This window comes from Macaca mulatta, chromosome 1 (assembly GCF_049350105.2).
Source record: "Macaca mulatta isolate MMU2019108-1 chromosome 1, T2T-MMU8v2.0, whole genome shotgun sequence".
NCBI lineage: Eukaryota > Metazoa > Chordata > Mammalia > Primates > Cercopithecidae > Macaca > Macaca mulatta.
Genome location: NC_133406.1, coordinates 14,067,480 through 14,095,283, shown reverse-complemented (window position 1 = coordinate 14,095,283; position 27,804 = coordinate 14,067,480). Strand labels below are relative to the sequence as shown.

At 48.1% G+C, this 27,804-nt stretch overlaps 2 long non-coding RNA genes across 2 annotated transcripts; one reads left to right on the top strand and one right to left on the bottom strand.

The window, feature by feature from the left end:
* Positions 1 to 320: 320 nt before the first annotated feature.
* On the top strand, positions 321 to 27,804 carry LOC144340225 (uncharacterized). Its single transcript, XR_013416020.1, has 3 exons — positions 321 to 2,766; positions 20,524 to 23,231; positions 24,558 to 27,804. It is a non-coding gene; the product is annotated as an uncharacterized LOC144340225 (long non-coding RNA).
* On the bottom strand, positions 15,957 to 26,197 carry LOC144340226 (uncharacterized). Its single transcript, XR_013416021.1, has 3 exons — positions 26,060 to 26,197; positions 20,460 to 23,841; positions 15,957 to 16,432 (listed from the first exon to the last, which is right to left on the bottom strand). It is a non-coding gene; the product is annotated as an uncharacterized LOC144340226 (long non-coding RNA).

The window sequence follows — 27,804 nt, the reverse complement described above, 5'->3', positions numbered from 1 at the left end:
GGCCTGCATGGAAAGACAGGTCCACACAAGCAGAGCTCCTACTGCAGGGCAACACAGAGTAAATCCAAGTGATTATGCAAAAGGGCAATGGCCATGTGTGTGTGTGTGTACACCCTCAGCTCAGGACAGTGCTTTTCAGCGGCACACAGTCCGCCAAAGGCCCATGTTCAAAACCCACCTACTGAAAAGCTTGATTCTGACCCTCAGCCCACAGCAAATGTAGGAAATAAACAAAGGGCATTCATAAAGACTAGGGTTCACATGCAAAGTTCCTGTACATAATAAAACACAATAAACCAAGCGGTCAAAACCACTGGAAAGCATCAGTAGACATTCAGGTAATGATACATTTATTTTAAGCAATCAGAAAGGGAGAGCAAAAGGTAAAATCACCTTCTGCATGGGTAGAGGTTTATCCTTGCCCCTTCTTTGAGGTAGAGTTAACAAGCCCAACGTGACTTGAACAAGGAGGAGGAGGCTCTTGCAGGTCACTGGCATCCACAGATAAACAGTAATGGAAGTATGCCTATGGGGATAAGTGGGTTTTAACACATCGGCTTTGACTGGTGACAAACACCCTTTTGCTCTGTATCCCTCCACGCCCCCTTTAGCTTTTCCAGGCCACTCTTGTTGAGAAGCCAGTATTCTAGAAGTTGAAGTGGCCTTGGATGTTGTTCTCTGCTGCAGCAAACTTTCCTTGCTGAATCAGACCCCATAAAATATCAACTATGAATCACACACAAGTAAATGAGCCGCTATTGGGAAGAGAGATAATGGGATGATATTTATCAGTGGCTGAATCTCAGCAAATAATCTCAGCATTGCCTAATCACTGGTCATGTTCGTGTACGTTACCTTCCAGATCACTGCATGGTAGCTCTTGGGATGGTTTCTGACTGTCAATATTTACAGGAACCAGGCACTTAACACAGACCAAGTGGGCTGGATGTCTCCACGGATGACTCATGCCAAATGAAGCCTTTTATCGAAGGGTCACTGCTCTGAATCCTCATTGGCTGGAGCAGATTGGAAGTGATCAGGTCACTGAAAAGCATGTACATGGCTATGGGCTCAGTTCAGTTCTCTGGATGTACCAACATTTATGAAATGAAAGCATAGAAGAGCGCAAGGATTTGAGCGCGTGTAGAGCTGTAGTATTTGTTTGTTTTTATTGGCTAGCTAGTAAATACAGCTCTGGGGCTAAGGGAAGGTGGCAGTGAGATGGCACTAAGAGCCCACATCAGTCTCCACTTGCAGCGAGATTCATAATAAATACCCTTGAGTGATAGGAGCCTGCATCACCCCAGACCTACCTGAGAAGGCGTCTGCACATCAGCCAAACATACAGACAGACACACACCGAGGAAGGGGTGCTGCTTAGAACCCGGCAGATCACCTGGCCTGGTTATGTGAGTAAGCAGAGTAGACCTGTCTGCCCAACCAGTCCAGGTAGAAAACCTTGGCTCCATTCAAGCATTGGGAGAGAATTTCTTTGGATTTTGAAAGCTTAGGATATTCAGAAGCCACTCATCTAAAACGCAGCTAACCTCAGGAGTAGGGCACACCCAAGGTGCCAACAAGTAAGAGGAGTCTGCTTGGGAATAAGCAGGGAGCAAGAGGAAGAAGGCAGGGCCGAGGGGCCAAAATGGAGGCCAGGAAAGGAAGGCACTGCAGGAGGAGGTGGGGCAGGAGAAGCTGAGCATATGGGGGCTTTGGGACGCTGTTACTGGGCTGGCTTTCAGAACATCACTGGAATAGACATAGAAAAGAAAAGGAAGCTTGTTTTAACATCAACATTAAATGAAGAAATGCCACGAGACTTCAGAAACACCACTATGGATATGAGGGAAAAGTGACCGTGACGTGCAAATTTCACTCCCTAGCACGCACAAAGAAGCTGATTGCAGCCACATTGGCAGTCACATCTTGTCCAAAGTCCTCTGGGGACCCAGTACTACGCAACATGGGACCAGTTGGTCAAGATTGAGCTCCTGGAATCCCAGTTCCCTTTAAAATCCGTGAACTAAGCCAGGATTGCAAAAGGACCAATGGGACAGGATTATTATTGTGTTGTGTGGTGAAAAATGTCTTTGATCCAAAATGGTAGATACTGTAGAAGAACGAGGAATATTGAGTCTTCCATACTAAGCCTGTTTTAAACGGGCCTGGCTTGTTAATAGGCACAGCAGGTTTGAAGACTGGGAGGTGTTTCCAGAGATCCCAAGATGATTCCGCAATGAAATGAGCTCGTGATTCCTGCAGATAAAGAGATCAGAGCACACAGTCATCCGCCAGGGCCATAAATCAAAGGACAGTCCTCCTGTAGCAATTGTGTGGAAACACAACATTGCCATCATTTTTACGCACAAAGGGCAAGAAGTGACATAATTCGTGCCCTAGAGAGTCATTTTATTGCAGCCTTTTCAAGCCACCATGCCCCATGAAGCTGGGACTGGCAAACACTGGCACACACACTGCCAGCCACACAGTCACAGCATGTCCACAACAGCTGGGGTCCCTGTTCCCAGGCTTCCTGAGATGCACACATGTGGCTGCTTCGTCAGGCCACGTGTGTTCTGGCCATGTGTGTGCATACACGTGAGCTAAAAACAAACTTGGAGAGTCGGGGACAGCCAAAAGAAAATGATGCTTCTGATTCTGTACTGAAGGGTCTCCGTTCTATTCCAGAGCTTCCGTAAGGTGGCATCTGCTGGAGAGCCTCTGTTTCATTTCCCCCTAAGTTTCTGCTTTCTGCTGAGGATAGAGGTAAGGAGAGGCTGAGTAGGGAGGGCTTGGGAGGAGAAAATGAAGAAGAAAAGATGAGCTCGTTCCTGTTCCTCTTTTCCTGTACTTCTCTACTTTTGTGTGTAGATCGTCTAGAATAACTTGCAGATGGCTATGTGCTCAGCGAACATGTTGAAAGGCTGTATTCGTTTTCCCGGGCTGTCATAACAAAGTGCCACAGACTGGCTTAAACAACAGAACTTTCTTTCTTCACGGTCTGGAGGCTAGAAGTCTGAGGTGTAGGTGCCAGCAGGGTTGGTTTCTTCTGATGCCTCTCTTTGGCTTGGAAATGGCCATCTTCACCCCGTGTCCTCAGATAGGCTTCCCTCGGTGTGTGTCTGTGTCCTCATCTCCTCTTCTTAGAAGAACACCAGTCGTGTTGGATTAGGGCCCATCCTTGTGACCTCATTCTGACTTAATCACCTCTTCAAGGACCCTCTCACTTGGCCGGGCACAGTGGCTCACACCTGTAATCCCAGCAGTTTGGGATCACCGAAGTGATTACCTGAGATCAGGAGTTCGAGACCAGCCTGACCAACATGATGAAACCCAGTCTCTACTAAAAATACAAAAATTAGCCCAGTGTGGTGGTATGCGCCTGTAATCCCAGATACTCAGGAGGCTGAGGCAGGAGAATCGCTTGAACCCAGGAAGCGGAGGTTGCAGTGAGCTGAGATCGTGCCACTGCACTCCAGCCTGGGTGACAGAGCGAGGCTCCATATCAAAAATTAAGTAAATAAATAAATAAATAAATAAAGACCTTATCACCAAATAAGGTCCCATTCTGAGGTCCTGGGGGTTAGCCATTCAACCATAACAAAGGCAGAGCAGGAAGAGATGTCAACAAATGTGCAGGGCCCTGGCAGAAGCTTGGCATCGTGCCAGGCAGGAGAGAGAAAAGGTGGAGGAGATATCATCTCGATGTGACTGAACGATGAAATGATAGCCCCGGTGAGTAAGTGAATAGGTGGATGGATCAATCATGAATGAATTGAATGAACATCAAAACTGCTCCCCGAATCCAGAGGACTCAACAAACTCCAGGCATACTGAGTCCAGAAGCCGAGTCCAGAGCTGACAGCCTATTCCCATCTCTATCTCCCATGGAGCTGCAGAGATCATTAGGGAACTAATGTGGCCACTGCTTCATGCCCACAGAAGCCCAGCAGCTCTTGCCTGGAGCAGAACCACCGTGCAGAGAGGTGAGGCACTCCCAGATGAAATCCAGGCCTTCCCCATCTGTGAGACCTTTCCCAAAGTGGGCTCACAGCAGCCCACAGACACAAAGCAGAACTGAAACCCCCTATAGGCAGCATCTCAGGTCAGCTGTGCGGACAGCGCTACCTGCCACAGGCCACACCAGCTGCAGTGCGGTGACGGGTGGTGTTCTGTGCCCGGGATAGTGTCACCCTGCCAAATGAGAGTGAAAGTTTCCACATCCTCCCCGCCATCCCCTCAAAACACTCCCAGTGCCCAAAACTGCACCCTTAAGTAAGGAAGCCAAATTAGAGGAACAGAGAGGGAACATGCCCCTGAGCTTTGTCATCAGTGCATTCTTCCACGCACTGCAGATAATTCAGCTACGTCACTCAGTTATGATTATCTGTGCTGTGAGTGTTTACTTAATCAATCTCCAAAGAGCTTTCCAGATGGGTGTTTTGGTGACTAAATCGAGGTCAGAGTTCCTCCTGCAATGGAGCAGAGGCAGCAGGGGGCAGGCCCAGCTGACAGTCATCTGATCTCCACAGCTGTGCACAAACTTTGTACCAGTTCCTGTCCAGAGTCTCTTTCAGGCTCCCCATGATCCCCGGTCCTTAGTCCGCTCCTGAATTGCAACAACACACCACACAAATGCACACAGCGATGCCTCCCTTTCTTGGATGACTCTTTTATATCGTTTTCCTGCACATTCTCCCTCCAGTCCAAACATAAGCAAGTTGCACAGCGTATCCGTGAGTCTTTCCTTTATTACAGAATCTGCAGTCCAAAAGCACTGGCTTGGTATTTCCTCTGCCCCGGTAGGGATTTTTATGGGGTTTTTATTTGGTTTCATTTTTGCCATGCTTCTGAGAATGGTTCTTTTGTTCTTCCTTCACTCACCGCTTAGATCCTCCAAGGCATTCCGTTCAGAAAATCACACAACTGCTGCCCTCACTCCAAAAAAAAGGAGTTGAGAAAAAAAAAACCCATTTTCCTATGGATTTTCAAGCCAAAAAACAATGGGCTCTGTGGACAGATGTGACCGCTCCCCCAGGCCATGCCCCTCACTGCCAGGCAGGAGAAGCAGAGACGAGTGGGGAGGGCCCACTGTGCCTTGGGACTTGGGAATAGCTCTCAGCCCCAGGGTGGTAGGCTCCATTGTACGTCTCCCAGGACAGGGCCCCCTTCTTCTGGAAAGTACTCCCTGCCTAGCACAAATCAGAGTCCAGATGTGAGCAGCCATCAGTTCAGCTCTTCCCGGGCCGCAGTGATTGAGCCAATGATGGTCACCTGGCCCCAGTGAAGGCCATGAAGTCCTCTCTCTGTCCCTTTCTGGCAGTGAAGTCATGAGGTGCAATAAGCAAAAGCTGCCATCATGTGCATTACCTGCCATGGAGAGGAAGCTTAGCAAAGAGATTTAGATCAGCACTTGGAGGAAGTTGAGGTGTGAGAAAAGAGAGAGCACATGGCAGTGTTGGCTCCGAGTTGCAGGTATCCGGGGTCACACAAAGCCCCCTTTTAAAAGCCCTGGCTGGTTTGACTTGCATTTCTCTCTCGAGAAGCTCTCAAGTCCTTGTTGAATGGGGCGGTGATCAGATGCCGGCCATCCTACCGGAACTAGACCAGCCGAGCCTCTGCTCTGGCCAAGGAAATGGGAGGAGATGGAGGGAGAAAAGAGGAAATGGGAGAGAATGGGCTGGAAGAAGAGACCACTGTGCAAGGTGATGGAGGGCATCGGAACACAGAACACCTGTAGCAGTTTTCCAGAGGGCTTCCAACTCTTTATCAAGCCTGCACTCCACTCTTAGGGTTATACAGTCTTAGGCACAAGCAATTATCTGAATAATTGGAGTGTTTCTTAGAACAGGTTTTAGGTGTCAGCAGCGATGGCTGTTCAGACGGCACACTAGCGACAGATCCTTGGAAAACTCCATGCTCTGGAATAAAAAACCAATCCTGACTTTTCACTTCGGAATGTCTCAGCTCCCCACCTGACCCTCTCCTATCGTATCACTGGCTAAATGGACAAATGGACCACAAGAAAACTACCTCCTCCTTCAACTACCTCCTCCATCAGTCTAGCACCTGCCTAGGTGGAGCCCCTCAGAACCATGCTGCTCACCCAAATGCAACTCCCAAAAAGGTGGGAGCCCTTGAGGCAGGCACAGATCCAGCAGTTGCCTCAGCTCTCTATGTCACTAGCCTCTCTCAGCGGAAACCACAGGAAGGCCTCGGGTCAGAAGGGCTTACTCAATGTGGAGCAAGGTCATAGGGCCCAGCTGAGCCCCCTCACTCATCCAAAGGGGTCAAGGGAGGGCCAGTGGCTACAAGGGGTCAGAGCCTCAGGTTTGATTCCAAGTTCAAAGAATCTAGCTAAAGCCACACTGTGCCCCCTGGCACCACCCTCAGAAACAGATCCAATCCTGAGTCAGAGAGGAAGCAGACACTCACTGAATCACTGATCCACTTCCTTCTACCCACAGCCACTCAGCCAAGACCAGCAGCCGCTTCCAAGGGACAAATTAGTGACTGACACTCGGAAAAGTTGATGCTCTAAAGGAGAGCAAGCAGGGCCCCACGCACACGGCGTGAACCGCCAGGACCGGGTTGACTGTGGCTGTGGCTCCCCACCCCCTGCATTTTTCAGAGTAAAACTGCACATTTTGTAACAGCCCCTATCCTGTCCTGCACTGACCTTGGCTGTGTTATTTTTCACTTCCCTGTTCAGAACACAGCCACACTTTCCAAATGCCATGAATCATCACCACCGAGCAACGGCCATTTAGCAAGGCAGGAAACCACTGCGCGCCAGCCCTGGAAGGAGCAGCTCCCTGCAGCGGGCCTCTCCCACCCTGGCTGGTCATCATAGCAAGAGTCCACCACGGAGGCCAGCAGGGCAGAGTTGCCGCCCCATGTTCTCAGTTTCCACACCATCGTCCCCGGGGGCTTCCAGTTCCCCCTTGCACTGGGTCGCAGGCAGCATTAGGCATCTTCTGACTTTTCCAAAGGCTCTTTTGGTTGCATTGGCTGAAATGAAGCTGTCACCTTCCAATCCCGAAGGGAGAGAAATTCTTGATGACACTGGCTGAAGTGAAGCTGTCATCTTCCTATCCCAGGAGGGAAAGAAATGGGGAGACCTGTTCAAGACCAAGGGAGGCCAGGCGCCATGGCTCACGCCTGTGATCCCAGCACCTTGGGAGGCCGAGGCAGACAGATCGCTTGAGTCCAGGAGTTCGAGACCAACATGGGCAACATGGTGAAACTCCGTCTCTACTAAAAATACAAAAATTAGCCGGGCGTGGTGGTGCATGCCTGTAGTCCCAGCTACTTGAGGGGCTGAAGCAAGAAGGTCCCTTGCGCCAGGGAGGTCAGGTAGATTAGATCAGGTGGATCTTGCACAGACATCAACAAGACACAGGAAGTGCATTCTGCCTGCAAGTGGCCTTGCAGTTACAGGCAAATGTCATCCTGTCATCCTTTATAACCAGAGCCATGTAGGCTTCTAGATGTCATTCAATCAGTTCCTGAAAGTAGTTACCAGTGAGTCCATAAATCAATCAACAAAATATTATTACCCTCAAATAGTCATCAAACTCTTCGGTGCTGGGCACCTGGCTCCATGGCTCTCTGAATAACATACGTCTGCCTTCATGCCAGTCTTAGTTCCTCATGTAGTAATGATACGCTCATATGAAGTCATTATTTTTGCCTCTATTGAACCATAAACAGTACCATTCAAAAGTAAAATGATCTAGGAAAGGCAAATCAATACAACAATAAAACATCAGTTTTAACCTATCAGATTGGCCAAAACTTTAAATATTGTCAACGGCTAGTGTTGACCAGAGTGTGTGGAAACGGGAACTCTCCTTATTATTGGTAGATGTTTAGTGTTATACATTTTCTAGGAGAAATTTGACCCTGTACATTAAAATTATTCGTGAGTACCCTTTGTCTTATTAATTTTAAAACTAGGAATTTATTCTCAGTTGAGCCACTAGAAAAAAATGCACAGATAGTCATCACAGTGTGGCAAATAAATCTAAAAAATAAATAAAGCTGAAACAACCTAGATGTGATTGAGTCAGTGACTTATAATATGTTTAATCATACACTACACAACCATTAAACATAGTGTTGGAAATCTACATCCAAAGCCATAGGAAGATATTCACATGGATCATTCTGATAGATGAAAAATAGGAGCTGATAGAATATGTGCAGCCCATTTATGTACAAATGTTGTTGTGAATGCATATTCATAGAAGAGACACCTGGAGGCTTATCAAATCGTTGACAGTGGTCACCTCTGCAGAGTGGGATTTGGGGATGATTTTTACTTTCCTCACATTTTCTGTATTTCTTAAAATTGCCTACAATACATATGAAGCATACTTATGATCAGAAAATATACACACATTGGCCAGGCGTGGTGACTCACACCTGTAATCCCAGCACTTTGGGAGGCCGAGGTGGATGGATCACCTGAGGTCAGGAGTTCGAGACCAGCCTGACCAATATGGTAATATCCCGTCTCTACTAAAAATACAAACCTTAGTCAGGCGTGGTGGCATGCACCTGTAATCCCAGCTACTCAGGAGGCTGAGGCAGGAAAATCGCTTGAACTAGGGAGGCAAGGTTGCAGTGGGTAGAGATCACGCCACCGTACTCCAGTCTGGGCAACAGAGCAAGACTCTGTCTCAAAAAAAAATTATAAAAAAGAGAAAATATGCACACATTTCTTTTCATTTTAAAGCCAAACGCAACACTAATACAAAAGCCGTTTGCCTAACAGATCGTATCTGTGCAAGGCAAGTTTTACATGTTCTCTTTCTAATGGAAGATGTTACCGCGAACATTCCACCAGAAGGTGGTGGGCTCTAAGCTGTTTTTCCAGAGCTCTGATGGGCTGAACTGGATTATGTTCACACTGTCTTACGCAGTCCCTGTGTGGCAACCTGATGGATCAGGATGGCTGACCAGGGGTGGAGGGGCGGAGACAGGGACATGACAGAGTTTTCTCCAACAGATGCCAAGTATCCAGTGTGGTAATCAAATCCCAGCTTGGAATTAACTAAATTAACTACCACAGATCTCTCTGGGTGACCAAGCAAATTCAGACGTTTTGAAAATATATAACTTACAACCCCTCTCTCCTCAGCTCCAGAAATAAATTCCAGACCCTTGGAGATCACAGAAACCTAAAGCCAGAAAGATCCTTAAGAAGCCCCCATTTGACGCTTGACGGAACCAAGGCTCAGAGAAGTGAAGTGACTTACTCAAGGTCACACAGCATAAGGGTGGCAGACACAAGAGAACTTGTGTCTCTTCATCTGTAATCCAAGGTTGCTTTTGCTGTAATGCATCTAGCACCAGTACAGGGCAGGGGTGGGTGTTAGTGTGGAAGATGTCCTTCATACCATCAGAAACAGTTCCTGTGAGGGGTCCAGAATATACTGTGATGGCCTCTGGCCCTGTAGAAGAGTCTAGTTAGAGTTACATGTGAGCATTCTTAACCAGGAAGTCATGCATTTTTCTGAAAGGGGATATAGAGAGAGCTTTCACTATATTTCAAAGGGGTCCCATCACACAAGGAAAACTAAAACTGGATGAACTAAAGCATGAGTTAGCAGACTTTTTCTATAAAGCTCCATGGAGTAAATATTTTGGGCTTTGCAGTACACATGGTCTCTCTCCCAGCTACTCAACTCTGCCCTTGTACTGTGAAAGCAGCCATTGATCAAATGTGAACAAATGGGCATGGCTGTGTTCCAATAAAACTTTATTTACAAAAACAAGCTGTGGGTCAGATTTGGCCCAGGCAATAGGTTGCCAGCCCCAAAACCTGAGGATCTGATCAACTTCCTTTCCATTACATTAGATTCTGCTCGCCCCTGCTCTTGGGTGAACTGAATGACATCCATATTCCTGGCAATGGATCCAGCCCTTACTCAGGGACCACCAAGGAAGTGGAGAGGCACATAAAAGCCATTCGTTTCACTTTTTCATTAAACAGCAACTTCTTTGAATTCCTAATTGGAAACTTTCACAGAAGAATCGAGGTTGCTGCAACTCATTTCCTGCTGCCCTGCTTGCAGTGTATTTTCAGCAAAATAATTGTTGAGTGTGGAGGCTGACATTTGACCTCTGGTGGCTGCCGGCAACATACTTTGCTGACTCATTTGCATATATGGCGTTCGAAACATGCTGGCACATTCTTCCCTTTTCGCATGAAGTCCTGACTTCCTTAGTTAACCAGAGACTAAAATAAGATCTCAAGGTGGAGCAAGGCTAGGAGGGAACTGGAGATTTTTTTCTCCTGTTGTGGCCAAGGAGCACACTTTTTTATTTATTTATTTATTTTATTTATTTATTTTTTTTTTTTTTTGAGACTGAGTCCGTCGCCCAGGCTGGAGTGCAGTGGCGTGATCTCAGCTCACTGCAGCCTCCGCCTCCCGGGTTCAAGCGATTCTCCTGCCTCAAGCTCCGAAGTAGCGGGTACTACAGGGATGTTCCACCACACCCAGCTAATTTTTCATTTTTAGTAGAGACAGGGTTTCACCATGTTGGCCAGGCTGGTCCCAAACTCCTGACCTAGGGTGATCCACCTGCCTCGGCCTTCCAAAGTGCTGGGATTACAGGTGTGAGCCACCGCGCTTGGCCCAGGGAGCACTTTAATGCAAGTTGAGAAGTACTCAGCACCTCCTCTGTCGCCCTGAGTCAGGCCTTACACTGTGTGCAAAGCACCAGGGCTGGGATCCAGGACATGGATCCTCTGCATTTGTCCCATCCCATTTGTCCTGGGGTCTCCCGAGAGACATGCCCCACAGACCCTGACCCACCTACAACTCTTGGGCCTTGCCCCTTCCAAATTCTGGTGCCAAAAGGACTGAGTCGGCCGGGCGCGGTGGCTCAAGCCTGTAATCCCAGCACTTTGGGAGGCCGAGACGGGTGGATCATGAGGTCAGGAGATCGAGACCATCCTGGCTAACACGGTGAAAGCCCGTCTCTACTAAAAAAAATACAAAAAAACTAGCCGGGCGAGGTGGCGGGTGCCTGTAGTCCCAGCTACTCGGGAGGCTGAGGCAGGAGAATGGCGTAAACCTGGGAGGCGGAACTTGCAGTGAGCTGTGATCCGTCCACTGCACTCCAGCCCGGGCGACAGAGCGAGACTCCGTCTCAAAAAAAAAAAAAAAAAAAAAAAAAAAAGGACTGAGTCAGTTGGTTCTAAAAGTGAGAGGCTGGTGAAAAAAATGTTTTTCCATTTGTGCAATGATAGTTGTGAATACTCTCTGACCTTATACAGCAGAAATCCCATCTGTGGATAATAACTTCGAGGTGGGAATGCTTTCTCTGGGCTGTTTTATACCTTTCCATGCTTTGGCATTAAGACATACACAAACACACTTCTCTAAGGGACGCGAGAGGTAACAAAGCCCTCCTTCCAAGAGGACAGTGGAGGAGGGAGAGACCAGGCTGGCGTCAGGCCAGCAAGGAGCTGGTGTTGAGTCCTCCACTCTGTCTCCCCATTGGGTGTCCTGGTACCTGAACAAGCTGGCTCCCGCGGGAGGCCCCCATTTCACATTTCAAGCGGCTTCTGGAGGATTCAAAGAGCTCTTTTTTTTTCTCTTTCTCTTGTTATATAAAAATTATAGGAGGCCATTGTTTTGAACCAAGCTCCGGCACTAGGGTCCAACAGACCAGACCAAAAATCAACATGGGCCAGGCACGGTGGCTCACACCTGTCATCCCAGCACTTTGGGAGTCTGAGGGAGGCGAATCATGGAGCCCAGGAGTTTGAGACCAGCGTGGCCAACATGGTGAAACCCCGTATCTACAAAAAAAAAAAAAACAAAAATTGGCCGGGCATGGTGGCTCACACCTGTAATCCCAGCACTTTGGGAGGCCGAGGTGGGCGGATCACGAGGTCAGGAGATCAAGACCCTCCGGGCTGACACGGTGAAACCCCATCTCTAATAAAAAAAAATACAGAAAAAAAAAAAAAAATTAACCGGGCGTGGTGGCAGGCACTTGTAGTCCCAGCTACTCTGGAGGCTGAGGCAGGAGAATGGTGTGAACCCGGGAGGTGGAGCTTGCAGTGAGCCGAGATCGCGCCACCGCACTCCAGCCTGGGCGACAGAGCGAGACTCCATCTCAATAAATAAATAAATAAATAAATAAAAATAAATAACAAAAATTAGCAAGGTGTGGTGGTATGCACCTGTAGTCTCAGCTACTCGGGAGGCTGAGGCAGGAGGATCACCTGAGCCTGGAAGTGGAGGTTGCAGTGAGCAGAGATCACACCACTGCACCCCAGCCAAGGCAACAGACTGAAAGCCTGTCTCAAAAAAAAAAAAAAAAAAAATCAAACTGGAGTCACCCACGCTAAAGTTCCATACCACCAAACCAAAACAAGGTTGTTATCTGACCTTCTGAGAATCAAGAGAGAGCGAGAACAGCCAATCTCCCAAAAGACCAGTTTAAATCTTCAATCAGAATGATAATGAAATTCTTTCTGCTTTAATCCTACCACAGAAAAGGTAGCATGAAGTCACCCAAGGTTAACTAATGAGTTATTTTCCTATTGTTCTATCTCTCTGTCCCTTCCTTACAAGAACAAGGAACTTTGAAAAGTAACTAATACACTCTTTGTTCCCTGTTGCTGCTTTCTTCAGTCCTTCTCTGTCTACAAAGCCAACCTCTTCAGCTCAGCTCATGGAACACTTATTCCATTGTGTGGAATGAAGTGTTGTTCGATGCCAGATTCACAAATCAAGCCAATCACGGTCTTTAAACTAAATTTGTTGTCATTCTGGTTTTTGACACTCTTTTCTACCAGGACCTGTTTCCCAGCTTTCTCATGGAAAATCCCTGAGCCGGCCACTTCCTGTTTTTGTTTTGCTTTTCTCCCCTACTGGTGTACCCTTTGACCTTTTGTCCCTTGTCATGATCCTCCATCTCAAACTAGGAAACCACGCACAGACCAAATCCCCAGCCCCAAGCAGCTCGCTCCGGTGCTCGTGGTACGAGCTCCGTCTCGCTCCGTACCAAACAAATCCTTTATCCGAGGGTTCCTCTGAGTTGCTTCCTCACCTAAACATGGGATGCTGAAAAGACTAAGACATTTGGTTTGGGCTCTGCTAGGCTCGCTACCCTGTGTCGTGATGCCCCCAGCAAAGCCCTGGGCAGGGGTGGATGACAGGGTGCAGGATCTCTAGATGCAAACTTTAGTAACAGTTGTTACTGAGTTCTGAAACTTCTTGATCCACTTTTATTTGGAGCTAGGAGTTCTCTTCTGCTTTGTTTTGACAAGTAGACTGGCTAGACTATGGCCTGGTGACGCCTGTTCTTTTTCCTTCTTTCTCCTGTTTTGTCCCCTGCCTCTGGGCCCGGCATTCCTGGCATATTTGGAAAGAGTAGGAGCTGGCCTGAGGCCACTTTTCTGAGTATCTTCTCAGCCCTGCAGTCGCGCGTTTCCAACACAGTCTCTTTATTTTTGTTTATTCTGCGCTTCACACTCCCAGTCAGGAGCCAGTCCCACGGCAGGCCCAGAGATCAGGCTGCACGGGAGAGAGAGCTGGAAACTCCAGGGTCCTCACCGCCTCTGCAGGTGTAATGGGCAAACCGGTCAGACAAAGGAGGGGTTAACCGTGTGCCCATCTTATGGGGAATTTCCCCAAATACATCAGGCACCTATGAAGTAAAAGGGAAAAGAGAACCCCACACAGTAAGCCCCGCTGCCTTTGAGGATTTACTGCCTGGAGCACGGTCCACTGCAACCTCATTAAGGGCCCGAAGTTAAGCACCATTTTCCCTTGGTCTTTGTCTCCCCGGCTGACCTTCGCCAGCACACTTTACCTCTCCGGCCTCAACTTTCCTGTCTGTGGAAGCGCCCAAAGAGGCTTACAGAGCAAGGCACTTCCAGCCAGGGCTCAGTCTAGCGGTACCTGGGGTGACCTCATTTTCTGTCAAGCCCAGCTGGGTCTGTCTTACATCTTACCTGCAGGAAAGGTCAACCCAATTCATAGCAGAGGAAAATCTGAAGTTTATTCTCGTCTCTAAATTGTTTTCAAGTTCCCATGGGGGAAAGAGATTGATTCATTTTGTTAATAAGCAAAGGTCTTATTTTTCCACCTTCAGTCATATAAACGTCAAAGGGAAAAAAAAAGCTTTGTATTCAATCAAAAGACAGTTCCAGCATTTTTAAAAAGTCAAGTGGAGATGAAACAGATGATCCTCCAGGAAAAAAAAAAAAAAGTAGTCTTAACTCACGAATTATAATACCTTAAATTATCTCGTGTTTAACTCCAGCAACAAAGCCCTCTACGTTTGCCTGTGTTAAAGAATAGTTAAAAGCATAGACTGTGTAGGGGCAACAGCCACGATTCTTCCAGGTTTCTTGTGCCCTTCAATGAATCAAACAACTGGACCAAGAAAGGCATGTAAATGGAGCCATGATAACAAATTCAGAGTGCTGGCTGTACACCCATGTCATAGCAGTGTGACTCAGTAATAGCCAGAAGATCAGGAGATGCATGGATAAACCAAATGAGGTAAATCCACACAATGGAATATTATTCAGCCTTAAAAAGGAAGAACATTCTGGCACTTGCCATAACATGGATGAACTTGAAGGCACGATGCTAAGTGAAATAAGCTGGTCGCAGAAGGATAAATACTGCATGATCACAATTATATGAGGTTCATAGAGTTATTTCTGTTTTGCAAAATGAAAAAGTTCTAGAGACGGGGGTAGTAATGGTTGTACAACAACATGAATGTACGTGTACATACCTCTACCGAGCTGTACACTTAGAAATGGTTAAGGTGGTACATTTTATGTTTTGCATATTTTATCACAGCTTTTTAAACATTTGATTAAATGTCTTAAAGTTTCAGAGTTGTGAATAAAGAACCCTGAGTGGCTAAGCCTTCCCCTTCTCTGTACATACAGAGCTGTGTATATACAGCTCTTTTCTGGGAGCCATTGATTGTGCCTTTAATTTAGAGCCTATGCAGAGTCACGAATGCGCCCGCCCACTTTTCTGCTTCAGAACTTAGCCGGAGCTACCACATCCTCCATCGTGAGGGAGAGAAAGGGCAGCTCTTTGCCCTGTTTGACTAATGGAAAAACCAAAGGTCATGGAGGTTAAGTAACTTGCTCAAGCTTAGGCAGTTCACAGGGGCTGCCCCCAGTTGAAAGTTCCTGGTGGAGCTGTCTCCAGATTTATAGCCCCCCAAAGCATTGAATAAACCTGGGTCAAAACCAACATGTGTCGGTGGGGAGCATGGAATGACATTCCAGCACCAATTTTCCAAAATGAGCTCTAAAATGAGTGCCACATGGACAAAAGCAACCCAGAGGGACATCACATTTGTTCATTCAAACAGTGTTCATGGCAAGGCACAGTGGCTCATGCCTGTAACACCAGCGTTTTGGAAGGCCCAGGTGGAAGGATCACTTGAGCTCAGGAGACCAGCCTGGGCAACATAGGGAGATCCTGTCTCTACACAAAACAAAAAAGCATTAGCTGGGTGTGGTGACTCCTGCCTGTAGTCCCAGCTACTGGGGAGGCTGAGGTGAAAGGATCGCTTGAGCCCAGGAGGTTGAGGCTACAGGGAACCATGATCCCACCAGCTTGAGCAACAGAGTGAGATCCTGTCTCAAAAACGAAACAAAACATAGTGTTCACGGAGCTCCTACTGTGGGCTGGGCTCTCTGCAAGACACAGCATCCGTGCCTGAGTCCCTACCAAGCTCGGGGCAGGGGAGGAGACAGGATGTAGGCATGCAACAACCAATTGCAAGACAGCGAGGCAGTGCAGAAATGGAGAAGGTAGCGAGTGTGGTCAGAGCACCGAGGAGAGTTCCAGACCTACCTGGAGAGGCGGAGCCATTAGCTGAGGCCTGGACAGGTGGGCACTAGGGGAGGTGGTGCATGTGCAAAAACCCAGGACACAGAGAGCCTGGTGCCTTGCAGAGAACCCTCCCTCTGCTCTCCCACATGCCCTGTTTTTCCTCAACACTGATCATTCTTGTTTTCCTATAAACATGCTATTCTGTCTTCCCTATTTAAAAAAAAAAAAAAAACATGAATTCCACATCTATGTCAGCTATCTCCTTTTATTAGCTTCCTGGGGCTGCTGTTACAAAGTACTGCAGACTCAGTGGCTTAAACAACAGACACTGTCTCCCAGTTCTGGAGCCTGGGAGTCCCAGATGAAGGTGTCAGCAGGGTCGATTTCTTTGGAGAGTGCGAAGGAGACTCTGAGCCCTGACTCCTCGCCTGGCTTCTGGTAGCCTCGGGCATTCCTTGGCTTGGAGATGACTGTCAACCTGTGTGTCTTCACATCGCCTTCCCTCTGCGTGTGTCTGTGTCCAAATTTCCTTCAGTCATATTGGATGAGGGCCCTCTCTAATGACCTCAGCTTCATCATCTTCAGAGACCCTGTTTCCAAATAAGCTCACATTCACAGGTGCTGGGGGTCAGGCCTTCAGCATCCTTTGAGATGGACACAATTTATCCCATAACGCTCTCCATTGCTCTGTTCTCCTTTGTAGCAAAAAGCCCTCCAAAGAGTCTTCTAGACTCAGGGGATCAACCACGGGACCCACTGAGCTCACTCTGTGGTCTTCAGGCCATCTCTCTCCAGCACCCCTCAAATTTGAATCTCCAGCCTCATCCTCACCCCAGAGCTTCAGACTCACATACCCTCATCCCTTGATTCAGTAAACTCAGAGCAAAGCCCACTAGACATCCTGACTCTGCTCTTGCCCCTCCCTACCCCCCTTACCCCTTCACTCAGAGAGGTTGGCTTAACCTTCGACACCTGCAGCCAGGACTGTGCTTTCTTGCCACCTCCTCACCATTGTCTCTCCCCTGGAGCATGAAAGGAAACTTGTCACTGCTCTCTGTACTACCACCCACGTACTCAGTCCCAACACAGCAGCCAGAAGGTTATTACACCTCCCAGTGTGCACTTAAACCCTCCCGTCACATCCCAAATAAGACCCAGATTCCTTACTGTGGCCAGCCAGGGCCACCTGGCTACCAATCAGCCCCTCTGCCTATCACTCTCCGTGCTTCTCACACAGCTCTCGCCACCCAGGGCTTCTTGTTATTTCTCAATTACTCCAAGCTCATTCCTACCACAGGGCCTTTGCACAGGCTTTTTGCTTTCAGCTATAATGCTCCTTCCCCTTACTGCAGGGGCTAACTTCATTCCATCTCAGTTTCACTGTCATCTCCCCTGGGAGGCCCTCTTAGACCATCTCTCGTAATACTCACCTCCGCCCAGGTCACTCTCCATCCCTTACCTTGCCTTATTTTCTTCAGTATCACCTATCACTCTCTGCAATTAAGTTGTCCATTTATTCAGTTATTACCTGTCATCAGTCTAGGATGTAAGTTCCATGAGGGCAGGAACATGTCTCGTTCACCACAGTGTCTTCAATGCCTGTAATTAATGCTTGTTGAAAAATAAGGACTTTGGGCCTGGCACTGTGGCTCGTGCCTGTAATCCCAGGACTTTGGGACTCCAAGGTGGGTGGATCCCCTGAGGTCAGGAGTTTGAGACCAGCCTGACCAATATGATGAAACCCTACTGAAAATACAAAAATTAGCCAAGTGTGGTAGCACATGCCTGTAATCCAAGCTACGCAGGAGGCTGAGGCAGGAGAGTCACTTGAACCCAGAAGGCAGAGGTTGCAGTGAGCCAAAATCGTGCCGTTGCACTCCAGCCTGGGCAACAAGCGTGAAACTCCATCTCAAAAAAAAAAAAAAAAGAAAAGAAAAAAAAAAAGAAAAATAAGGACTTCATTTCAGGAGCAATGGGGAGACTGTAAGGGTTTAGGGAGAGGAGTGACAACATCAGGGTTTCATTTTGAGAGTTCCTTCTGGCTACTGCATGCAGAAGAGGCGAGGCAGGGCCAATACCCAGGCAAGAGGCAGTGCACCAGCCCCCATGGAGGTTCAGGGGTATCTGGTAACCTGGAGAGTCTGGGGATCCCATGGTCTTGAGTTAAATCTCTCTGGGACTTCAGGCAAGTCAGGAAGCCCCTGCACACCTCAGATTCTTCATATACTAAATAATGTTATATGAATTCCTGCTAGTCGGCCCTCAGTATACGAGGGGGATTGGTTTCAGCAACCCCATATATACTCACACCTGCACATACTCAAATTTGCAGTCAGCCCTGCTCTATATGCAGGTTTCACATTCTGTGAAGACTATATTTTCCATCCGCGTTTGGTTGGAAAAACTCTGCATATAAGTAGACCCACATAGTTCAAGCCCAGATTGTTCATGGGCCAACTGTATAGAGAGTTGAGGGGCAGGGATTAAAGGAGACTATGCTTATGAAGCTCTGTGCACATGGCCAGTGTTCAGCCAACATCAGCTATTGTCTTTTTTTTCGAGACAGAGTCTCGCTCTGTCACCAGCCTGGAGGGCAGTGGCATGATCTCGGCTCACTGCAACCTTCACCTCCTGGGTTCAAGCGATTCTCGTGCCTCAACCTCCCAAGGAGCTGGGATTATAGGCATGCACCACCACACCCAGCTAATTTTTTTTTTCTTTTTTTTTTTGAGATGGAGTCTCACTCTGTTACCCAGGCTGTAGTACAGTGGCATGATCTCGGCTCAGTGCAACCTCTGCCTCCTGGGTTCAAATAATTCTCCCGCCTCAGCCTCCCAAGTAGCTGGGACTACAGGCATGTGCTACCATGCCCAACTAGTTTTTTGCATTTTTAGTAGAGACAGGGTTTCACCGTGTTAGCCGGGATGGTCTCGATCTCCTAACCTTGTGAGTCGCCTGCCTCGGCCTCCCAAAGTGCTGGGATTACAGGCATGAGCCACCATGCCCAGCCAGCTATTATCTTTATTGGGATTGACCAGAGGTGGAATTTACTGGAGGTGAGGCGTGGGAGGAAGTAGGATGTGGAGGAAGAAGCCCAAGTTACCAGCCTGAGAACCAGGGTGAAGGGTGCTGCTGTTTATGAAGCTGGGGTGCTGGAGGGGAGGAACAGGTTTGGGAAGGGAGGTGGTGCGTTTGGGGTATGTGGAGGTGGGTGCACCTGTGAGATCTCAGGTTCGGAGCTGAGAAGGCTGGGCAGAAGATGGTGATTTGAAAGTCATATGGGCATAGAAATGGCATTGGAAGCCACAGAGATGATTTGAGGGGAGAATGCAAGATTAAATGACAAATGTGCCAGGGATAGAGTGCTAAGAACACCCACAATGGCCGGGCACGGTGTCTCGCGCCTGTAATCCCAGCACTTTGGAAGGCGGAGGTGGGCAGAACATAAGGTCAGGAGATGGAGACTAGCCTGGCCAACATGGTGAAACCCGATCTCTACTAAAAATACAAAAATTAGCCGGGCGTGGTAGCAGGTGCCTGTAATCCCAGCTACTTGGGAGGCTGAGGCAGGAGAATCGCTTGAACCCGGAGGCAGAGGTTGCAGTGAGCCGAGATCACACCACTGCACTCCAGCCTGGGCAACAGATCGAGACTCCGTTTCAAAAAAAAAAAAAAAAGAACACCCACAATTAAAGGAACAAGGTCCCCAACAAAGGATTTTCAGAAGTTGTGGCCTGAGGGGAACAGGATAAAAAGCAACAGGGTGTCATGGAACTCAAGGAAAAGGGGCCTTCATGAAGGTGAAGGGAGAAGTCAGCAGTACCTGGTGTTGGTTTTTCCTTTCTGGAACTAAAAGTCAGAATGATTGACAAGGCCCCCCAGTGATGGGGACCATGATCCCTTCACTCCCAGCAAACCGGGGGAGGAAGACACAGCGTGGAGGTGGCCTGTGGAGGAGGGCGGAATCCTGCCTCCTGCCAGGGCCGGTTCCCAGCCACACTGTGGTGGTTTCATTGCAAATCACCAGGTCCTGGATCTGACACTTTACTCTCCCAGTTCCCGAAGAGCAACTGTCACACAAGCTGATCTGAACCTCCACTGGCTTCTCAGACTCAAACCAAGTACTCTTTCTCCTCCTAGGACCATGAGTTCTATTCCGAGTGGGCCCTGGAGGCCTTCAAAGCAGGGCCCCAGGGTTCTCAGGGTGAACTAAACATTCTCCACAGATCCCATTGGCCCCACACCTGGCTTATATGGCTCCAGCCCCGAGCCACCCAGCCCTGTCCTGATGTAACACATGTGTTCAGCAGAGATGCACAAGGACTGGCCAGGATGCCTCCTACTAATTGATCCTAAATCTAAAAGACTATGTGTTTGTTACATTCACACACATGCATCACACACCTGTAGGCACACATGAACACATACGTGCACACATGTACATATTTTCTTCCAGTTTAACTCATGCTACTTAGAGAACCAGCTAGAAGGTGAGCTTTCTCCTAGGCCCTCTCATTACGGAGGAGGACACCCAGGCCCCAAGAAGCTCGGCGTTCCACCAACAACCCTTGGCAGTGACAGTGAGTGTCACCCTGAACCCCTTTCCCTCTCTCTTACCTCAGTGCTCCTTTTAACTTCCTCTTCTTATTTCTTGCCAATTCATGCCCTGCCTTCTCTCCAGAACTCAACCCTGAACCTTCTCCCACTGGCACCGCCGTCTGTAACCAGCCCCTGCTAACTCCGCAGAATGAGTGGATGCCAGAGAATGTTGACTTCCTCCCAAGAAGAAAGTGAAGGAAGCAGCACCCTCCTGTCGACCAGATCCCACCAGGACCCTTCCCACAGACCCGCTTGATGCTGCCTCTCACAGCAGCGGGGAATGCTTGGTGGGGGTGGCTCTGCTTCTCACAGCAAAGAGAAAATTCTTGGAGGGCAGAGGCTGTCCTCAATACATTTTCCACCTGGTCCCCTCCCTGTAACGGGTGTTCTATTAAAAACGCATGCACCACACATGTCTCTCAGAGGCTAGGCGGGCTTCAGGGCTACCAGGGCCCTGATGGGCTCCAGCCTACGCCCAGAACCCCAAAAGCTCTCTGTCCTGGAGGGAGTCCACTTCCTCCGAACTTCCCAGGAAGCCACCCAGCCTGCTGACATCCATCAAAAACAAGCTCCCTGGGCAGCCTGTGCTTGGAGGAAGGATCCTCTAACGCAGCATCATCCCTACGGGGGAGACCTGAAGCAGACTGTTTTCAAAGTAGTTTTTCTATCAAGGCCTGGGCAAAATGCATTCATTAGAAAAATCAGAGATGGAAGGAAGCTCATGAACTCATCGGGGTAAACAGAATCCGCGGTTGGTTTACAACTGTCTCTCTGATATCCCGGGAAAAATATATCTTACAGTTTATCCTAGGGATGCCATTAGAGAAAGATATATATATAGGTGTGTGTATATATATATACACACACACACACATGCATAGATATACACCATATATCTGTGTGTATGAATCTTGTTTATATATAAATCACATATAAACAGTATATATGTATATACTATGTGTGTATGTCTGTATATGCATATATACAAACATACACCTGCTCATATACATACACATACAAAGGCATATTTAGGTGCTGGTTTTTTTGTTTTTTGTTTTTTGTTGTTTTCACACAGAGTCTGGCTTTATCGCCCAGGCTGGAGTGCAATGGTGCCATCTCGGCTCAGTTTTTAATAGCAAAACATTGGAAACTTCTTAAATGTCCATCAGTAGGTGACAGGTTAAATCACAGGTCTGCAAGTGGGCCAGTGGGCCAAAACCAAGTCTAGGACCTATGTTGTGAATAAAGTTTTATTGGAACATAGCCACACCTGGTCATTTACGTCTTTGACCAGTTTGGAGCTAGAATAACGGAGTTGAGTATTTGCAGCAACGACCGTCTGACCCACAAAGCCAAAAATATTTACTATCTGGCCATTTACAGAAAAAGTTTGTCGACGCCTAGATTGAATTATGCTTCCCCTAAATGAAGCTATTAAATGATCCTGTAAGTCTGTAATTACGGTTACCAAAAGTCCGTGATCTCTTACAAAGTAAGAAAATCAGTTGGAAAATGTTGACACAATCCCATTCTCATCAAAGCAAAATGTATTCACCTGAATGTGTGTACAAAAATGTGCGTTGAAAACTATGTATCTTTCCTCTAGAAAGTTATGGGAGAAGGAAGATAATAGATGGTATTTTTTCTTCCTTGTATTTTCTTTTTGTGTTTGATTTTTAAACAATGAGTATACCTTAAAGTTCTTTTTATGGGGGGAAACAGTTGCTCACTTCCTCCACTCCCTTAGAGCTGGTGAAAGTGTTCAGCTTTAGGAAGGGCTGTGTCAGGGAAACATCTTGGCTTCTGGGGTGTTGGGGCAGCAAAGGGCCAGGAAAGACAGACCCTCAGAGGAGAGGACCCCAGTGACATCCTTGGGTGAGCTCCTGCCTGAGCAGCAACTTCTTCCCGCTCTGTCTCCCACTACGGCCTCTGCCCTTGGCATGGCCCAGAGCTGCGATGGCGGAAACTCATCACCAAGCATTGCCTCCGCTGCACCCAACCCGGCAGAAAAAGAGTCCAGAGAACATCCCGGTCCTGAGTCAGCCCCTGGCTTCGACCCACAGGACACCACAGGGCGCCACGGGACATGGCACAACGCCAAGTGCCAGGGCTCCGAGGAGACAGAGCGTGATGTCCAAACATGAATGGCTTATTTTTAGCAAAGTCCAGCCCTCGCGTCCTGGCCGTGCTCCAGGGTGAGCAACAGCACTGCCTCTGACTCAGCTCCGCAGGCTGACTCGCTTTCAGAGGACAAGGTAGTCTCTCCTTGCTGACATGAGCCGCGGGCAGTCCTCCCCTTCAGGAAAAGTCTACAGCAGTTCTGAGTCCTTCTGGGACTGTGTGCTGGCTGCTTCCAGAAGAAACACAGCCATTCCCTTCACAGTCTGGGCTTCGGTACTGGCTGCAGAAACTTCCACACTCCATCTCCTGGACTTCCATTTTCCAACCTTCCCATGTGATTTTCAAGGAAACCAGAGGGCCGTCTTCTCCCTCCTCTTCCTCTTCCTCCTGCACAGTGAGCCGAGAGCCCCAACCCTGCAGCCCTGGCCTGAAACTGGGGCCTGTTTCTCGGGGGTTTCTCAGTCTTTTTGATCCGTCCCCACACTGTGTCCAGCAGACTAGAGCAACGAAGGGAGGAATCGTTTTCTTCCAGTAAAGACACTAGAACCTATGTTCCGCTGTAATGGATAATACAGGTTTGCCAGGAAGACGTGTCATCAATGCCAGTAAAACAAGGCTGAGTACAGATACCTCGAGAGATCTCGCCAGAGAGGCTCACGGCCGCAATAGGTTTGTGTATGTTTTAGGGTGGGGGGGGGTGGGTACATGACAGAATGAGAGATTATTTTCCTTCCCGACTTTCTCAACATGCCTGAAATAGCAAGGACACAGCTGTCCCTCCCCAGCTGTCCCTGTGTGACCGGAGTTGCAGGTGTCAGTTGTCTCAAAGCAAAGAAAGCGCAGAGCCTGCACGTATCCAGATCTTCCGACAAGATGAAGCCCTGTTCTCCTGGCCTGGTGCCTGGGTTTCTCATTTGCTCCTAGGTCTCTGGTATCGTGCTGCGTGCATCCCGGACAACGCCAGCATCCCAAGCCTCACTGAACAAGTCAAGACCTCTCTGGATGAGGTCAGGAGCCGCAGCTTCCCCTTATTTTGTTAGGAAGCACCATGCATCAGCCTTTATTCACGTCCTATAAAGTTGTAGCCTTTAAGGTTCGTCTCTTCCACACCTATAATTCTCCACCAGAGCAATTTGCTGCAGTGAAACAGCTCTCCAGCAGGCAGTACCTGTGAGTCACGGCTTCCTCCTGGCTCCTGCCTGCCTGAGAGGAGTGGCTACTAACAGGCAGCTTTGATCCCCAGGCTGCTCTGGGAGTTGGAAGAGTCGCCGCGGCTCACCTGTAGTCATAAGGTCAAGAGACTTGCCATGAGAAATAGTAACAGTAGCACCGCCTGGATCCCATCCCGGGTCTTCTCCCTTGGGCCTCTGTTCTTCCTGTAGGGGTTGGATCTTTCAGCTCTGCCATCTGCCTTTCATATCATCAGTTCTATTTTTGTTTTTTTGTTTTTGTTTATGAGACAAAGTCTTGCTCTGTTGCCCAGGCTGGAGTGCAGTGGCACGATCTCGGCTCACTGCAACCTCCACCTCCCAGGTTCAAACAATTCTCCTGCCTCAGCCTCTCAAGTAGCTGGGACTACAGGCGCTGCTAATTTTTGTATTTTTGGTAGAGATCGGGTTTCACCATGTTGTCCAGGCTGGTCTTGAACTCCTGACCTCAAGTGATCCACCGCTGCAGCCTCCCAAAGTGCTGGGGTTACAGGCATGAGCTACCACGCCTGGCTTAGTTGTATTTTTGAGTGAACAACACTCTCCATTGGCAGGGCAAGGTCTCCCTGGTATGTGGCCTCACTTAAGGAGTAGAGTTTCCCCAGGGCCTCTCCCAGGGCCGTTCAAATGACCGAGCACAACCTTTCAAGTGACTTCCCTTCTCTAAGACTCTAAGACTCAGTTTCCTTATCTGTCCAATGGTGGAATTGGAGTAAATATTTGCTAAGTTTCCATCCAGCTCTAATGTACTAAAAATCTATGAAAATCTGGATTTTCCCATTTCCAGACAAGCCCTGGTCCTACTCAACCTTAATCTATAGCCGCCAGAAGAAAACCCCGCAAAGCCAATCCTGACACCAGCGCCGCGGCTCTTCAGTTCACAAGCACCATTCTCACTGGAGCCCCACCAGACCTCGATGACGTGGACAGCGCCAGTTACATGGACAGGCTGAGGCGGGTGGATCACTTGAGGTCAGGAATCCGAGACCAGCCTGGCCAAAGTGGTGAAACCCTGTCTCTGGAGATGAGAAACACTTTGCCAAATGCCAAATAGCAGCACTAATAATGTAGCCGCCCTGGGGCCTGAGCCTGGCCTCCTGACTCCGAGCCTGGTGCCCCACTTAGCAGCCTCACCTCTCCCCATGGGTGTCTACCTGGCTGGAGACAACACTGGCCAAAGGCAAAACCTCAACCTGCAGCCGTCGGTGGGCATTCAAGTGGACCTGCTGGGCTGGACAGAGAGAACAGGAAAGGCAGGAACGCCTGTTTCTTCCTCCATTTTGGCTGACACAGGCTCCTTAGCACCTGGCCATGTGACCACCCTCAGATGAAGCTCTGTTCTCTCCATCCCCTTCCTCCTCCTCAGTCTCAGGAATCAGATGGGTGCAGGGCCCTGTTCTGGGGATACTGAGAGCTGTGCATTCAGGTCAGACATGCACAGTTTAAAATTCACATAGAAGGCCAAGGGCAGTGGCTCACACCTGTAATATCAGCCCTTTGGGAGGCCGAGGCAGGCAGATCACCTGAGGTCAGGAGTTCAAGACCAGCCTGGCCAACATGGTGAAACCCCATCTCTACTAAAAATACAAAAATTAGCTGGGCGTGGTGGCACATGCCTGAAATCCCAGCTATTCGGGAGGCTGAGGAGGGAGAGTTGCTTGAACCTGGGAGGTGGACGGAGGTTGCAGTGAGCCGAGATCGTGCCACTGCACTCCAGCCTGGGCAACAAGAGTGAAACTCCGTCTCAAAAAAAACAAACAAATAAATAAATAAAATTCACAGAGTGTCCCTTTCCCACACTCTCACCCCACACAGAAAGGGATAAAGGAATCGTCATGGTGTAAACTATAGGTTGGGCTTCAACTGGGGGCCTCCTCCAGCCCCTCAGCCATGACAAAGTGGCCAGAACAGGGAAAAGGGAGCATTCTCTCCACGGCCCCCATGAGCCTGCGGTCTACTGAAGGTGACAGGAGATGTTTGGGGAGGGGGAAGAGAGGGAGGTATCTGTGTCTTGTCAGAGTTAGAAATTGCCCAGAACATTAGCAGGCCCCACCCAGCCTTCATCTACAGGCCCTCCTGCTTCTGCTGTGGCTCAAACTTGAAAAGACAACAGCCTTCTTAAAACATTTACATTCCTGCCAGGCAAAGATTCATGTGACTCTCAGTCCCGAAGTACACAGGTTTTCATGGGAAGATTAAAAGACAATTCCGATATTTCATGATAAATTAGCCAGTCTTGCCAAACATTATTTAAAGAAAAAAAAAACAAAGAAGAAGAAGAATCCTTACTTTGCTTGCTTGTATTTTCTTTTCTTTCTGGAATCCTGCATGTATCAGTTTTATAACTTCATTGACAACTTTCAATTGGAATTTAATGAAAAGAAAATAGAGGCCGGGCACAGTGGCTCATGCCTGTAATCCCAGCACTTTGGGAGGCTGAGGCGGGTGGATCACCTGAGGTCAGGAATTTGAGACTAGCCTGGCCAACATGGTGAAACCCCATCTCTACTAAAAAATACAAAAATTAGCCGGGCGTGGTGGCGGGCACCTGTAATCTCAGCTACTCAGGAGGCTGAGGCAAGAGAATCGCTTGAACTTGGGAGGCGGAGGTTGCAGCGAGCTGAGATCACGCCATTGCACTCCAGTCTGGGCGACAGAGTGAGACTCCACCTCAAAAAAAAAAAAAAAAGAAAGAAAGAAAAGAAAAGTAAATAGAGAGCAAGATCAGCCTTGGTCTCCAATTTCTGCAGAAAGTACAAAAAGAGATCATCACGGCTTGAAACAGACTTCCAAAACTTGACAAGGGCCCCAAGATTCGTGCAAGGATATTGTGAGGCCAAACCCACTCAAAGACCTCCGGAAGTACTGACAAAGGTGTTCTCTCACGTGAGCTGAGCTTTGGAAACATTTTGTCATACTCCAGTGTCTCACATACACACACACACACACACCAGTGTCCTGCCCCGAGTAAAATTATTCTGTCCTTCACTTGCCAACTGGACAACCTTCAATGTTTCTACCCATGAAATGCTTTTGCCGGAAGCCTGAATTCATGCAACGCATATTCATCTAGACTGAATTTTTAAATATGGTGTATACACACACACACACACACACACACAGTGAGATATTATTCAGCCATAAAAAAGGATGAAATCTTTCATTTGCAGCAACATGGGTGGAACTGCAGCTCATTTTATGAAATAATCCAAGCACAGAAAGACAAATATTACATGACCTCACTTCTACATGGGAGCTAAAAAAAGTTTGTCTCGTAGAGGGAGAGAGTAGAATGATAGAGACCGGAGGCTAGGAAGGGTGGGAGAAAGGATGAAGAGAGCCTGGTTAGTGGATACAAACATATAGTTAGATAGAAGGAATAAGTTTCAGTATTTGATAGCACAGTAGGGTGACTATAGTTAACAATAATATATTGTACATTTCAAAATAGCTAGAAGATTTGAAATGTTCCCAACACAAATAAATGATAAATGTTCAAGGTGACGGGTATCCTACATATGATAATTTGATCACTACAATTGTATGCTTGTATCCAAATATCACATTTACCCCATAAATATGTATAAATATTCTGTATCCATAAAAAATGCAAAACAAGGCTGTGCGCGGTGGCTCATGCCTATAATCCCAGCACTTTGGGAAGCCTAGGCAGGTGGATATTGGAATATTATTAGAATGTTTTTTAAGCCTAGGTCAGGAGTTCAAGACCAGCCTGACCAACATGGTGAAACCCCGTCTCTACTAAAAATACAAAATTAGTCGGACGTGGTGGCGCACACCTGTCATCTCAGCTACTCAGGAGGCCGAGGCAGGAGGATCACTTGAACCTGGGAGGCAGAGGTTGCAGTGAGCCAAGATCATGCCATTGCACTCCAGCCTGGGTAACAAGAGCGAACTCTATCTCAAAAAAAAAAAAAGAAAAAAGTGCAAAACTAAAAAAAAAGGTATCTTCAGCTATTCACAGTTAGACCCATGTTGGAAAATTTGAGTCAAAATAAAGCATGTACATTCAA